The sequence below is a fragment of the Saccostrea cucullata genome, unplaced genomic scaffold (genome assembly GCF_032062105.1).
Source record: "Saccostrea cucullata isolate Sc308-1 unplaced genomic scaffold, CSIRO_AGI_Scuc_v1 ctg2666, whole genome shotgun sequence".
Classification (NCBI taxonomy): domain Eukaryota; kingdom Metazoa; phylum Mollusca; class Bivalvia; order Ostreida; family Ostreidae; genus Saccostrea; species Saccostrea cuccullata.
This window is the reverse complement of record NW_026935268.1, coordinates 1-16,550: the sequence shown is the minus strand read 5'-3', so window position 1 is coordinate 16,550 and position 16,550 is coordinate 1. Positions and strand designations below refer to the sequence as shown.

At 34.0% G+C, this 16,550-nt stretch overlaps 1 long non-coding RNA gene across 1 annotated transcript; it reads right to left on the bottom strand.

Annotated features, from left to right (window-relative positions):
- Window positions 1-234: 234 nt before the first annotated feature.
- On the bottom strand, window positions 235-1,437 carry LOC134242340 (uncharacterized). Its single transcript, XR_009986846.1, has 2 exons — window positions 1,294-1,437; window positions 235-897 (listed from the first exon to the last, which is right to left on the bottom strand). It is a non-coding gene; the product is annotated as an uncharacterized LOC134242340 (long non-coding RNA).
- Between the last annotated feature and the right edge of the window lie 15,113 nt (window positions 1,438-16,550).

Here is a 16,550-nt window from a genome sequence, read left to right as displayed (position 1 = left end):
TGCATAAGACGGAAAATGCATCTATAAAAAATAACATTTAATACTGATTAACAGATCAAATATAATGTCTTAATTATTTTATTCTCTTATTCAAATCAACATTAATTACGATTTGAAGGATTACATTGTTATGATAATATACATTTTGGGTGGATTGGTGGCAAAAATGCAATTTTCAACGTCCATAAGTCCAAATAAAAAGGCTCCGTGATAAATGTAAGTTTTGTTACAACGTATACTAATAATTTTAGAATAAAAATAATAAACAAATCCTTTATACCTGAGATGTCATCTTCTATATACCTAAAGAAAAACTTTCAAAAACATACAGCTCATACAGCTGTATCTGACTATACAAAAGTGAAAATATTATTACTTGTATGAGGAAATAAGAAAAAAAAAATAATCTGCATTTGACCAAAGACTTCTTAAATCATAAACCTGAGTTAAGAGTTTGCGCACTTATAATGAAACATCAGCAAAAACTGTACACTTTCCCCATTGCAAACATTTAAAAAATACCCTAAAATATTTTAAAAAGTGTTCAAAGCACATGTTTTAACTATACACAGAACAATATAACTGACAAAGGCAGATAAAACTCATTTTCCACTCATTTTCCACTCAGATGAAGCACTGTCCAAGTGGTAAGCTAAATTCTAAATACTATTATGCTCTGTTGAATTAAATTAGGTTTGAACAACACTGGTGTAATTAAACTGATATAATAGCTACCAGTTATATATTTCTATTTTGTCTTCAAAGTATGTAACTGTACGTATTTAACGAATTCACAATCTTGATTTAATGTCAAATGCTCCACATGTATATCTGCTCCTTCTTTCCAATCATCTTTCTGAGTTCCACAGTGGAAACATGTTGTTACCCCACCATAACCTAAAGAATTCAAACACAGTTTACAGGTACAGATGAAAATTCATACAGATATCTCTAAATACTAAACTGTCTCTTCAAATGGTATGAGTTCATTCAACCATCACTGTGAAATTTCTAATTTTCGTTGGGGGTTCAATTTTCGTTGTTTTCGAGGTATAAAGGGACCCATGAATTCATGTCCACGACGTAATGTAAATTTTTATATGCACAATTATAAAAAAAAAATCTTCATCCACGAAATCATATCCCCATGAACAAACACTTTTTCCTTCAACCACGAAAATACGACCCCACGAAAAATGTCATTTTATAGTATTTTAAAAAGAGAATACTTGTCTGTTAGGTTGCAAATTCACAGTATACATGTATGCGAAAATAAGGCACTAGATTTCTTACCTTCGTAATAAAATCCATCTTTTGCAAAGTCCAAGGCTCTGTCTTTTATGCTGCTAATTTTGCAGTCTCCAAAAGATTTTTCGCGAGTTTCGATATTTTTATAAGCAGGATATCTATTTGGTGTCAAATCAAATTCTGAAAAAAGTTCTTGTATGATGAGGATTAAGATCATCAGGATATTTGTACATGCAAATAACAATTACATCTAAAAAATATCAACATATCAAGTTATAAACTGAAGGTTTTTTTCCAAATTTAAACAATATTTACAATAAAAAACCCTCCCCTTCTAAATCCGTGCATGCTTTGTTAATATGATTTTAGAAAATGTTTTACTTATGTACATGTATATGTATCCAAATAATAAGTAAATTCTAACATATCTAAACGGTACATAATCTTACAAAATCATATTTGATTAAATATTTCAAGAAAACAAACAGTGATCAATCTCAGAATCTGAAAAACAATACGAATCGTTAACAGGACAAAACATGGATCTCTAGAATCACAAGTGCTTAGGAGGAATAAGTATCTCCCGTTTACCAGATAGATAAGTTGGGAGCTCTCAGTATTAATTAGATAAAATAAAGTAATCAGTAGTCCAATTACTGGTTTAATCAATGGCCTAAACTCTGTCTAAAATATGTTAGTCAAAATATGACCCAATGAAAAGTATAGTAATTTTATAAACAAGGTCATTAAATCGACAAACGAGATCATTGAAAGCCTTGTAACATTTATTTTATCATCAAGGACCTGTCTGTTATTTTAATTTGAATATGATTAGACTCAGAATATGATCTCCTTTATAATTACCAAATCAGTTGTAGAACACAAAAACACCACATGCATTAGCAAAATACGTTATTGCATTAAGGATTCTCTTCACATTTTGAATGTATGACAGTATTTGATGGCATTAAAACATGTTTTAATATAATGCATATGAAGGAAATGTTAAATTAATTATAAATACTGTAAACTGTCTTGGAATCTATAATGGACACAGCAAAACAGTGCAAAAAAAAAAAAAAAAAAAAAAAAAAACTGGTTATGTAGACTGAAAGAGTTTGAATGTTTTTTAAACTCTTGAAGATATAGAAATTAAACTATTTTCAGAAAGTGTCAGACCCTATAATTTCCCTAATTATTTCTAAACTTTTATATATGTGGCGACTATACTTGAAAATCCGTATCAAGATATATAAAGAACTTCAAGGTAAATAAAGTAATTTTCTCTTTTCTTTGGAGAAAAAAGAAAGAATAAAGCGCAAAACTCTTATCAGGAAAATTTCAGAAGGGCGGATAGGTATAACCGAATTTGAAACCGAAGTCAAAGGTTTAAAGACATCATGGGTTACAAAACTTGTTTAAAAAACAAGGATTCAAATAAATTGTTCAGCGCTTGTTTAGGGATATGTAGATTTCCCTTATTTGTTGAATATAAATATCACTAAAATACAAGAATTCAAAATCAAATGTTTCCCACTGCTTTGTAAAGAAATTATATTTGCATTCAATGAATGTAAACATATTTATTAGAAAAAAAAAAAACAGCTACAGAATGTATAGTCTCACAAAAACATAATGTATAAAGAAAAACCGCTGTTTCTTTCAAACTGGATCAAAAGTGGTTATGAATATGTTAATGATCTCTCTAATGAATATTGGTTTAAGAAATAAATGAATTGAAGAAAATTTAAAATGTTCCCAAAACTACCTTTTAAAGTACGTGATTTTAAAAAAGTGCATTTTAGAAAAATATCCCGAAAATAAAACGACAATGTACAGAAAATAAATGTAACCCATAGCTTTGCTACAAGTTTCAAGGTTTTTTTTAACAAGTTGAGGGCCAAAACTTAAAATTCTTCTACAATATTTTGGTAACCAAAGCATAAAATCTATAATGGAAAGATATTGGGCTCAGATATTTAGCATTGATGATTTCCACTTTACAACGAAAAAGTCAGAGAAATATTTGATAAAAAATATGGCAGACTTTAAATTTCAAATTAATGCATAAATTATGGGCTTGAAATAAGTATGTTAGTACATTGTAACTGAAAAAATACAGTGTTGTTGGTTTTTTAGTGCTTTTTATATCCTTTTTCGCCAACTGTATCTTCACAGATCCTCCCGTATATCCATTATTTCTTTATCTATATTTTCTGTTCTTATAATTTTTTTTTTGGTCATGTCTTTCATCATTTGACGTTTTTTACTATTTATTTTGTTTCCAACCTTTGCAAATAAGTTCTTTCCACTTTTCCCTTTCGATTTTTACTCACGTACCGTTTGTTTTTAATATTTTTGAATTCGTGCACGAGTTATCTACGAAATCCTTTAGAATACAGAACAATCGTTCGTTGTATCTTTCGACTTCATACGACTTATAACTTATAATAGTCTTATCATTTTGGCAATTCTAATTTCCTTTCAAATATGTCTATTAAAGATAACCCAACATTTAAACTTCTAAAGAAAGAACATCAAAAATCAATAAAAACTGAACACCGGGTCTCCAATTTACAGACCTACTTAGAGTGTGACATTATTCCGAAAGGCTTTCAGATAAATGTTACACCTAACATAGGGCCAATCTCCAAACGCTTTCAGGAATGCTGGGGCGTTATCACAAGGAGATGTTCTAAACAATTGATGTCACTCTGTCTTTCTTGGGATATCCACAAGTTAGGACAATTGAAGAGTGAGATCAAGTCCTTAGAATCATCCCTCAACGATATCATGTCCCAGGCCGATCTTGATGAAGCCCATAATATTATAGACACCTATAATATGGCCCTGACAAATAAAGTCAACAAGACTCAAAAAAAGAAATTTCTCCGCGACAGTGTTCCACAGTCTAGGAACAACTGGTCAGAGGTCAGAGTTAACAAAACACGCAAACCCCGCTCGAGACGCTTCAAACGCATTAAGACAATCGCGAGGGACGGACCCATACAAACTCCTGACGTCTGCCCAGTGCTCAATACATCTAGTGCTCCTCTCTCCGAATCGGAGACCTCACTTCTTTCCAAGGGGCTAAATTTCTGCCCCACGCCACATGAGGTCGACGAAAAACAAGTCAGAGAGGACACCCGAGCATTCTTCCGGAGACTACGTTTGAAGGAGCACTTCTCTAGAAAAGACTCCGAAGTAAATTCATACGACTCTTCCAAGCCAGATTTACACGATCTAGAGGAACACAAACTCTATAAGCCCAAGAGTGACTGGGAACCTGCACCGGGCAAGTGTGGCGCGCTTGAGTCGTATATTGACGCCGTTGAGTCAGACATAGAGAAGCTCCTTTCAATGCCAGACAAGACTCCCGACAATTTGAGTAAGGAAGAGAGATCTGCCTTACAATCATTAAAAAATCGGGATGACATTGTAATCAAGAAAGCAGACAAAGGCTCTACAGTTGTAGTAATGGATAAAGAGACTTACATGGCGGAGGCCCAAAGACAACTCTCAGACGAACGTTTCTATAAGAAACTGGACTCTGACCCTACTAAAGAATTCTCCACCGCCATTACCAAAACTCTTGATGATATGTTTGAGAAAAATGAGATTGGTATCAACGTCTATGAGACCTTAAATCCTATTGACTGTAGACCAGGACAATTCTATCTGCTTCCTAAAATACACAAAGAAGGCATGCCAGGTCGCCCCATAGTCAGCGCAATTGGACACCCCACGGAGAAAATTTCTGAATTCATTGATTTACATCTCCGTCCACACGTAGAGAATTTGCCATCCTATCTCAAAGACACTACGGACTACATTAACAAGACGCCCTCTACTGGCCTCCCAAATCATACCCTCCTCGTGACTATGGACGTCACATCTTTGTACACCAATATTCCACACGATGAGGGTATCGAAGCCTGTAGAGAAGTCTGGGATAGTAGATCCATACAAATTCCTTCTACAGAGTCCCTTGCTAAGCTCCTTGAACATGTTCTCAAGTTCAACAACTTCATGTTTGATGGAGAACATTACCTGCAGGTTAATGGCACTGCTATGGGTACGAAAATGGCACCGTCTTATGCCAATGTCTTCATGGGCAGACTGGAACGCAACTTGTTACTTCAAGCACCATTTAGGCCCCATAGCTGGTTGCGTTTCATAGACGATATAGAGATGAAGTGGGTGGAATGTCGCGAGAGCCTCGAGGCATTCATTACGTTTGCCAACACCTTTCATCAATCGATCAAATTTACAGTAGACGTATCTAATTCGAAAAACGTATTTCTAGATACTACATCTACCCTGATTGATGGTGAAATCGAATTCAGTCTCCACACCAAACCCACAGACTCCCACCTATATCTTATGCCCTCTAGCTGTCATCCCCCACACACTTTTAAGGGAGTGCCTAAGGGTCTAGCCACCAGAATTCGACGCATCTGTTCGTCCCCTGACTTATATCAGGAGCAAAGTGGTCTTCTTAAGTCCCATTTATGCAAAAGAGGCTACAATGCCCGCACCGTACAAACAGCTATTGATGAGATGGCGGGACATGACAGGCAAAACCTATTACGCTACAAGGAGAAAGACAATAGCGGCAGGGTCCCTCTGGTAACCACATACCATCCCGTCCTTAAGAACCTTAGCGGTATCCTTCAAAAGAACCTATCAATTCTCCATTCAAACAAACGAATGGCAGAGGTCTTTAAGGAACCCCCATTGGCTGCATACAGACGCCCAAGGAACCTAAAGGACATGGTAGTAAGAACCAGACTGGACAACCCATTACCTAACGGGGGCTTCAAAACTTGCTCTGACAGAAGATGTCTTCTTTGTAAGCACAGCACTGACACAGACAGATTTAAGAGCCCTGTTACAGGCCGCAGCTACAAAATACTAGGGAATTTGTCCTGTCATACTGACAACTGCATTTATCTAATCAGTTGCAAAGTTTGCTCCAAACAGTATATTGGTGAAACAGGAGATCTCCGCAGGAGAGTCAATAACCACCGTTCGACCATTAGGACCAAAAAACTCAATGAACCCGTTGGGGAACATTTCAACCTTGAGGGTCACAAATGGGAGGACATGACAGTAGTGGTGATTGACCATAACCCAAGATGGACAGATGCTCAGAGAAAAAGCAAAGAAAAGTTCTGGATGCACAGATTGAAGTCATTCCGCCCTAATGGTATTAACAAACTGAATGACTTCACCAGAATGAACGTAAACTAGACCCAATTCCTGATGATACTAAACAAGATTATTCTCTCAATTTAGTGTAAACTCTACAGTTAATTTGCGTCACCAACTCTCGAACAACTCTCATAACTATGTATTGCTTACACCTTTGTTAATTATTTTTTCCCGGTAATAAGTCTTTAAATATTTCAAAATTTATAATTGATCATAATTCATATGTTTAAATATCCATGCTATATTATTTCTCTTCGATTATTCTTTATTAAGTAAAGTTACGCCATTTTGAGAGAATGAAACTATGTACGATTTACTGATTGTCGAAATTAATTAGCATAATTAATTCGTTCAATTATGTAAATCGCACTTCACCCGAGTATACCCGATAGACCGGTGTAACCGTGAAAACTGTCGCTAGTGCTCAGTGTCGCTCTTAATAGAATATATAGGGAAAAGAGCGACACTGAGCACTGGCTTCTGCGCATGCCTAGGGATTTCGGTCGCTTCAAATCGAAGCGGTGTCCCACTGAATTTAATTCCATGGTAATAGTAACCAAAGTCGTAGATTTTTATGTTTTCTTTGTTTATTTTAATCTTAAAAGAAGGCAAGACAATTAAAATTTTAAAATTTTAGAACTTTTCATTTTTTTTACCTCGTATAGAATTATTAAATGATCTTTTAAATTTCTGTATTATAGAGAATAAACGACTACACATTTAATCGCGGTAAATTGAACAGATACTTGTATTTAAAAAAAGAAGAAAAATCATGCCACAGTCCCTCAGTCATTTCTTAATAGGTGTGAACCACGCCGTGGGCGTTATCTCAGACAGGTGTCAAAAATTACCTGTATGTTAATAACTAACAAACACAGCTTCGCATGGTCGATTGATAATTTGATACTAATTAAAGGTGTGAAAGGAGGTGAACCGAGAACTGAAGTCTAGTAACGAACCTTAAATATCTGTAATTTATAAAAATATAAGTTGAAAATATATATAAGTTCTATCAACCAGTTTTTACTTGACAGATAAATAACGAGAAACACGCAAAATTATGAAGAATGAGCATCAGTGAAAAGTGTCGCTCTTCAAAATGGCACTTTCATATATTCTCAGACAGGATTTATATATCCTCTATAAAACAATTATACAGTAAAATTTCTCGCCGGTTTCAGTTGATATAGATTATTTAGGTATAATCTAATAATTCTAGAAGAAAAAATTGTCGAAAATAATTATTTTGAATTAGTTATGAGCATCAGTGCTGAGTGTCGCTCTTCAAAATGGCAGTTTCCTATTTTCTCACACCTGACTTATATATCGTCTGTAAAACAGGTATACAGTAAAATTTCAAGCCAGTCTTACTTGATATAGATGGTTTAGGTATAATTTAATAATTCTAGAAGAAAAAATTGTCGAAAATAATTATTTTGAATTAGTTATGAGCATCAGTGCTGAGTGTCGCTCTTCAAAATGGCAGTTTCCTATTTTCTCACACCTGACTTATATATCGTCTGTAAAACAGGTATACAGTAAAATTTCAAGCCAGTCTTACTTGATATAGATGGTTTAGGTATAAGTCAATAATTCTACAGGAAAAAATCGTAGGAAATAATTATTCTGAATTAGTTATGAGCATCAGGGATAAGTGTCGCTCTTCAAAATGGCAGTTTCCTATTTTCTCACACCTGACTTATATATCGTCTGTAAAACAGGTATACAGTAAAATTTCAAGCCGGTTTCAGTTGATATACATGATTTAGCTATAATTTAATAATTCTAGAAGAAAAAATTGTCGAAAATAATTATTTTGAATTAGTTATGAGCATCAGTGCTGAGTGTCGCTCTTCAAAATGGCAGTTTCCTATTTTCTCACACCTGACTTATATATCGTCTGTAAAACAGGTATACAGTAAAATTTCAAGCCAGTCTTACTTGACATAGATGGTTTAGGTATAAGTCAATAATTCTACAGGAAAAAATCGTAGGAAATAATTATTCTGAATTAGTTATGAGCATCAGGGATAAGTGTCGCTCTTCAAAATGGCAGTTTCCTATTTTCTCACACCTGACTTATATATCGTCTGTAAAACAGGTATACAGTAAAATTTCAAGCCGGTTTCAGTTGATATAGATTATTCAGGTATAATCTAATAATTCTAGAAGAAAAAATTGTCGAAAATAATTATTTTGAAATAGTTGTGAGCATCAGGGAAAAGTGTCGCTCTTCAAAATGGCAGTTTCCTATTTTCTCACACCTGACTTATATATCGTCTGTAAAACAGGTATACAGTAAAATCTCAAGCCGATTTCAGTTGATATAGATTATTCAGGTATAATCTAATAATTCTAGAAGAAAAAATTGTCGAAAATAATTATTTTGAAATAGTTGTGAGCATCAGGGATAAGTGTCGCTCTTCAAAATGGCAGTTTCCTATTTTCTCACACCTGACTTATATATCGTCTGTAAAACAGGTACACAGTAAAATTTCAAGCCAGTCTTACTTGATATAGATGGTTTAGGTATAAGTCAATAATTCTAGAGGAAAAAATCGTAGGAAATAATTATTCTGAATTAGTTATGAGCATCAGGGATAAGTGTCGCTCTTCAAAATGGCAGTTTCCTATTTTCTCACACCTGACTTATATATCGTCTGTAAAACAGGTACACAGTAAAATTTCAAGCCAGTCTTACTTGATATAGATGGTTTAGGTATCAGTCAATAATTCTAGAGGAAAAAATCGTAAGAAATAATTATTCTGAATTAGTTATGAGCATCAGGGATAAGTGTCGCTCTTCAAAATGGCAGTTTCCTATTTTCTCACACCTGACTTATATATCGTCTGTAAAACAGGTATACAGTAAAATTTCAAGCCGGTTTCAGTTGATATAGATTATTCAGGTATAATCTAATAATTCTAGAAGAAAAAATTGTCGAAAATAATTATTTTGAATTAGTTATGAGCATCAGTGCTGAGTGTCGCTCTTCAAAATGGCAGTTTCCTATTTTCTCACACCTGACTTATATATCGTCTGTAAAACAGGTATACAGTAAAATTTCAAGCCAGTCTTACTTGATATATATAGATGGTTTAGGTATAAGTCAATAATTCTAGAGGAAAAAATCGTAGGAAATAATTATTCTGAATTAGTTATGAGCATCAGGGATAAGTGTCGCTCTTCAAAATGGCAGTTTCCTATTTTCTCACACCTGACTTATATATCGTCTGTAAAACAGGTATACAGTAAAATTTCAAGCCGGTTTCAGTTGATATAGATCATTTAGGTATAACTTAATAATTCTAGAAGAAAAAATTGTCGAAAATAATTATTTTGAATTAGTTATGAGCATCAGTGCTGAGTGTCGCTCTTCAAAATGGCAGTTTCCTATTTTCTCACACCTGACTTATATATCGTCTGTAAAACAGGTATACAGTAAAATTTCAAGCCGGTTTCAGTTGATATAGATCATTTAGGTATAACTTAATAATTCTAGAAGAAAAAATTGTCGAAAATAATTATTTTGAATTAGTTATGAGCATCAGTGCTGAGTGTCGCTCTTCAAAATGGCAGTTTCCTATTTTCTCACACCTGACTTATATATCGTCTGTAAAACAGGTATACAGTAAAATTTCAAGCCAGTCTTACTTGATATAGATGGTTTAGGTATAAGTCAATAATTCTACAGGAAAAAATCGTAGGAAATAATTATTCTGAATTAGTTATGAGCATCAGGGATAAGTGTCGCTCTTCAAAATGGCAGTTTCCTATTTTCTCACACCTGACTTATATATCGTCTGTAAAACAGGTATACAGTAAAATTTCAAGCCAGTCTTACTTGATATATATAGATGGTTTAGGTATAAGTCAATAATTCTAGACGAAAAAATCGTAGGAAATAATTATTCTGAATTAGTTATGAGCATCAGGGATAAGTGTCGCTCTTCAAAATGGCAGTTTCCTATTTTCTCACACCTGACTTATATATCGTCTGTAAAACAGGTATACAGTAAAATTTCAAGCCGGTTTCAGTTGATATACATGATTTAGGTATAATTTAATAATTCTAGAAGAAAAAATTGTCGAAAATAATTATTTTGAATTAGTTATGAGCATCAGTGCTGAGTGTCGCTCTTCAAAATGGCAGTTTCCTATTTTCTCACACCTGACTTATATATCGTCTGTAAAACAGGTATACAGTAAAATTTCAAGCCAGTCTTACTTGATATAGATGGTTTAGGTATAAGTCAATAATTCTACAGGAAAAAATCGTAGGAAATAATTATTCTGAATTAGTTATGAGCATCAGGGATAAGTGTCGCTCTTCAAAATGGCAGTTTCCTATTTTCTCACACCTGACTTATATATCGTCTGTAAAACAGGTATACAGTAAAATTTCAAGCCGGTTTCAGTTGATATACATGATTTAGGTATAATTTAATAATTCTAGAAGAAAAAATTGTCGAAAATAATTATTTTGAATTAGTTATGAGCATCAGTGCTGAGTGTCGCTCTTCAAAATGGCAGTTTCCTATTTTCTCACACCTGACTTATATATCGTCTGTAAAACAGGTATACAGTAAAATTTCAAGCCAGTCTTACTTGATATAGATGGTTTAGGTATAAGTCAATAATTCTACAGGAAAAAATCGTAGGAAATAATTATTCTGAATTAGTTATGAGCATCAGGGATAAGTGTCGCTCTTCAAAATGGCAGTTTCCTATTTTCTCACACCTGACTTATATATCGTCTGTAAAACAGGTATACAGTAAAATTTCAAGCCGGTTTCAGTTGATATAAATGATTTAGGTATAATTTAATAATTCTAGAAGAAAAAATTGTCGAAAATAATTATTTTGAATTAGTTATGAGCATCAGTGCTGAGTGTCGCTCTTCAAAATGGCAGTTTCCTATTTTCTCACACCTGACTTATATATCGTCTGTAAAACAGGTATACAGTAAAATTTTAAGCCAGTCTTACTTGATATATATAGATGGTTTAGGTATAAGTCAATAATTCTAGAGGAAAAAATCGTAGGAAATAATTATTCTGAATTAGTTATGAGCATCAGGGATAAGTGTCGCTCTTCAAAATGGCAGTTTCCTATTTTCTCACACCTGACTTATATATCGTCTGTAAAACAGGTATACAGTAAAATTTCAAGCCGGTTTCAGTTGATATACATGAATTAGGTATAATTTAATAATTCTAGAAGAAAAAATTGTCGAAAATAATTATTTTGAATTAGTTATGAGCATCAGTGCTGAGTGTCGCTCTTCAAAATGGCAGTTTCCTATTTTCTCACACCTGACTTATATATCGTCTGTAAAACAGGTATACAGTAAAATTTCAAGCCAGTCTTACTTGATATAGATGGTTTAGGTATAAGTCAATAATTCTACAGGAAAAAATCGTAGGAAATAATTATTCTGAATTAGTTATGAGCATCAGGGATAAGTGTCGCTCTTCAAAATGGCAGTTTCCTATTTTCTCACACCTGACTTATATATCGTCTGTAAAACAGGTATACAGTAAAATTTCAAGCCGGTTTCAGTTGATATACATGATTTAGGTATAATTTAATAATTCTAGAAGAAAAAATTGTCGAAAATAATTATTTTGAATTAGTTATGAGCATCAGTGCTGAGTGTCGCTCTTCAAAATGGCAGTTTCCTATTTTCTCACACCTGACTTATATATCGTCTGTAAAACAGGTATACAGTAAAATTTCAAGCCAGTCTTACTTGATATAGATGGTTTAGGTATAAGTCAATAATTCTACAGGAAAAAAGCGTAGGAAATAATTATTCTGAATTAGTTATGAGCATCAGGGATAAGTGTCGCTCTTCAAAATGGCAGTTTCCTATTTTCTCACACCTGACTTATATATCGTCTGTAAAACAGGTATACAGTAAAATTTCAAGCCGGTTTCAGTTGATATACATGATTTAGGTATAATTTAATAATTCTAGAAGAAAAAATTGTCGAAAATAATTATTTTGAATTAGTTATGAGCATCAGTGCTGAGCGTCGCTCTTCAAAATGGCAGTTTCCTATTTTCTCACACCTGACTTATATATCGTCTGTAAAACAGGTATACAGTAAAATTTCAAGCCAGTCTTACTTGATATAGATGGTTTAGGTATAAGTCAATAATTCTAGAGGAAAAAATCGTAGGAAATAATTATTCTGAATTAGTTATGAGCATCAGGGATAAGTGTCGCTCTTCAAAATGGCAGTTTCCTATTTTCTCACACCTGACTTATATATCGTCTGTAAAACAGGTATACAGTAAAATTTCAAGCCGGTTTCAGTTGATATAGATTATTCAGGTATAATCTAATAATTCTAGAAGAAAAAATTATCGTCGAAAATAATTATTTTGAAATAGTTGTGAGCATCAGGGAAAAGTGTCGCTCTTCAAAATGGCAGTTTCCTATTTTCTCACACCTGACTTATATATCGTCTGTAAAACAGGTATACAGTAAAATCTCAAGCCGATTTCAGTTGATATACATTATTCAGGTATAATCTAATAATTCTAGAAGAAAAAATTGTCGAAAATAATTATTTTGAAATAGTTGTGAGCATCAGGGATAAGTGTCGCTCTTCAAAATGGCAGTTTCCTATTTTCTCACACCTGACTTATATATCGTCTGTAAAACAGGTACACAGTAAAATTTCAAGCCAGTCTTACTTGATATAGATGGTTTAGGTATCAGTCAATAATTCTAGAGGAAAAAATCGTAGGAAATAATTATTCTGAATTAGTTATGAGCATCAGGGATAAGTGTCGCTCTTCAAAATGGCAGTTTCCTATTTTCTCACACCTGACTTATATATCGTCTGTAAAACAGGTACACAGTAAAATTTCAAGCCAGTCTTACTTGATATAGATGGTTTAGGTATCAGTCAATAATTCTAGAGGAAAAAATCGTAGGAAATAATTATTCTGAATTAGTTATGAGCATCAGGGATAAGTGTCGCTCTTCAAAATGGCAGTTTCCTATTTTCTCACACCTGACTTATATATCGTCTGTAAAACAGGTACACAGTAAAATTTCAAGCCAGTCTTACTTGATATAGATGGTTTAGGTATAAGTCAATAATTCTACAGGAAAAAATCGTAGGAAATAATTATTCTGAATTAGTTATGAGCATCAGGGATAAGTGTCGCTCTTCAAAATGGCAGTTTCCTATTTTCTCACACCTGACTTATATATCGTCTGTAAAACAGGTATACAGTAAAATTTCAAGCCGGTTTCAGTTGATATACATGATTTAGGTATAATTTAATAATTCTAGAAGAAAAAATTGTCGAAAATAATTATTTTGAATTAGTTATGAGCATCAGTGCTGAGCGTCGCTCTTCAAAATGGCAGTTTCCTATTTTCTCACACCTGACTTATATATCGTCTGTAAAACAGGTATACAGTAAAATTTCAAGCCAGTCTTACTTGATATAGATGGTTTAGGTATAAGTCAATAATTCTAGAGGAAAAAATCGTAGGAAATAATTATTCTGAATTAGTTATGAGCATCAGGGATAAGTGTCGCTCTTCAAAATGGCAGTTTCCTATTTTCTCACACCTGACTTATATATCGTCTGTAAAACAGGTATACAGTAAAATTTCAAGCCGGTTTCAGTTGATATAGATTATTCAGGTATAATCTAATAATTCTAGAAGAAAAAATTGTCGAAAATAATTATTTTGAAATAGTTGTGAGCATCAGGGAAAAGTGTCGCTCTTCAAAATGGCAGTTTCCTATTTTCTCACACCTGACTTATATATCGTCTGTAAAACAGGTATACAGTAAAATCTCAAGCCGATTTCAGTTGATATACATTATTCAGGTATAATCTAATAATTCTAGAAGAAAAAATTGTCGAAAATAATTATTTTGAAATAGTTGTGAGCATCAGGGATAAGTGTCGCTCTTCAAAATGGCAGTTTCCTATTTTCTCACACCTGACTTATATATCGTCTGTAAAACAGGTACACAGTAAAATTTCAAGCCAGTCTTACTTGATATAGATGGTTTAGGTATCAGTCAATAATTCTAGAGGAAAAAATCGTAGGAAATAATTATTCTGAATTAGTTATGAGCATCAGGGATAAGTGTCGCTCTTCAAAATGGCAGTTTCCTATTTTCTCACACCTGACTTATATATCGTCTGTAAAACAGGTACACAGTAAAATTTCAAGCCAGTCTTACTTGATATAGATGGTTTAGGTATCAGTCAATAATTCTAGAGGAAAAAATCGTAGGAAATAATTATTCTGAATTAGTTATGAGCATCAGGGATAAGTGTCGCTCTTCAAAATGGCAGTTTCCTATTTTCTCACACCTGACTTATATATCGTCTGTAAAACAGGTACACAGTAAAATTTCAAGCCAGTCTTACTTGATATAGATGGTTTAGGTATCAGTCAATAATTCTAGAGGAAAAAATCGTAGGAAATAATTATTCTGAATTAGTTATGAGCATCAGGGATAAGTGTCGCTCTTCAAAATGGCAGTTTCCTATTTTCTCACACCTGACTTATATATCGTCTGTAAAACAGGTACACAGTAAAATTTCAAGCCAGTCTTACTTGATATAGATGGTTTAGGTATCAGTCAATAATTCTAGAGGAAACAAGAGGCCCATGGGCCACATCGCTCACCTGAGAAGATTTGACCATTCTGTTCTTTACCAGATTTCCCCCTTGTTATACATAATGCATCCCCACCCTACCCCACTGATCATAATTTAGACATTTTGAAATCTAAACTACCCCATGATCCTTCCATGGGCACATATGTTTCAGGTTTTTTGGCCCAGTAGTTCCTGAGAAGAAGATTTTTCCTATATATTTCTATATAAAACTTTGATTCCCCATTGTGGCCCCGCCCTTCCCCCGGGGGTCATGATTTGAACAATTTAGAATCTTCATTATACCAGGATGCTTCCACATAAGTTTCAGTTTTCTGGCCTAGTGGTTCTTGAGAAGAAGATTTTCAAAGATTTTTCCTATATATTTCTATATAAAACTTTGGTTCCCCATTGTGGCCCCGCCCTTCCCCTGGGGGTCATGATTTGAACAATTTAGAATCTACACTACCCCAGGATGCTTCCACATAAGTTTCAGCTTTACCGGCCTAGTGGGTCTTGAGAAGAAGATTTTCAAAGATTTTTCCTATATATTTCTATAAAAAACTTTGATTCCCCATTGTAGCCTCACCCTTCCCCCGGGGGTCATTATTTTTACAATTTAGAATTTACATTATACCCGGTTGCTTCCACATAAGTTTCAGCTTTTCTGGCCCAGTGGTCCTTGAGAAGAAGATTTTCAAAGATTTTTCCTATCTATTTCTATGTAAAACGTTGATTCCCCATTGTGGCCCCGCCCTTCCCCCATGGGTCATGATTTGAACAATTTAGAATCTACACTACCCCAGGATGCTTCCACATAAGTTTCAGCTTTACTGGCCCAGTGGTTCTTGAGAAGAAGATTTTCAAAGATTTTTCCTATATATTTCTATATAAAACTTTGATTCCCCATTGTGGCCCCGCCTTTCCCTTGGGGGTCATGATTTGAACAATTTAGAATCTACACTACCCCAGGATGCTTCCACATAAGTTTCAGCTTTTCTGGCCCAGTGGTCCTTGAGAAGAAGATTTTCAAAGATTTTTCCTATATATTTCTATGTAAAACTTTGATTCCCCATTGTGGCCCCGCCCTTCCCCCGGGGGTCATGATTTGAACAATTTAGAATCTACACTACCCCAGGATGCTTCCACATAAGTTTCAGCTTTACTGGCCCAGTGGTTCTTGAGAAGAAGATTTTCAAAGATTTTTCCTATATATTTCTATATAAAACTTTGATTCCCCATTGTGGCCCCGCCTTTCCCCCGGGGGTCATGATTTGAACAATTTAGAATCTACACTACCCCAGGATGCTTCCACATAAGTTTCAGCTTTACTGGCCCAGTGGTTCTTGAGAAGAAGATTTTTAATGACCCAACCCTATTTTTGTCTTTTCTTGATTATCTCCCCTTGCGAGGGGATATGTGCCTTCATGTTTACAATTTA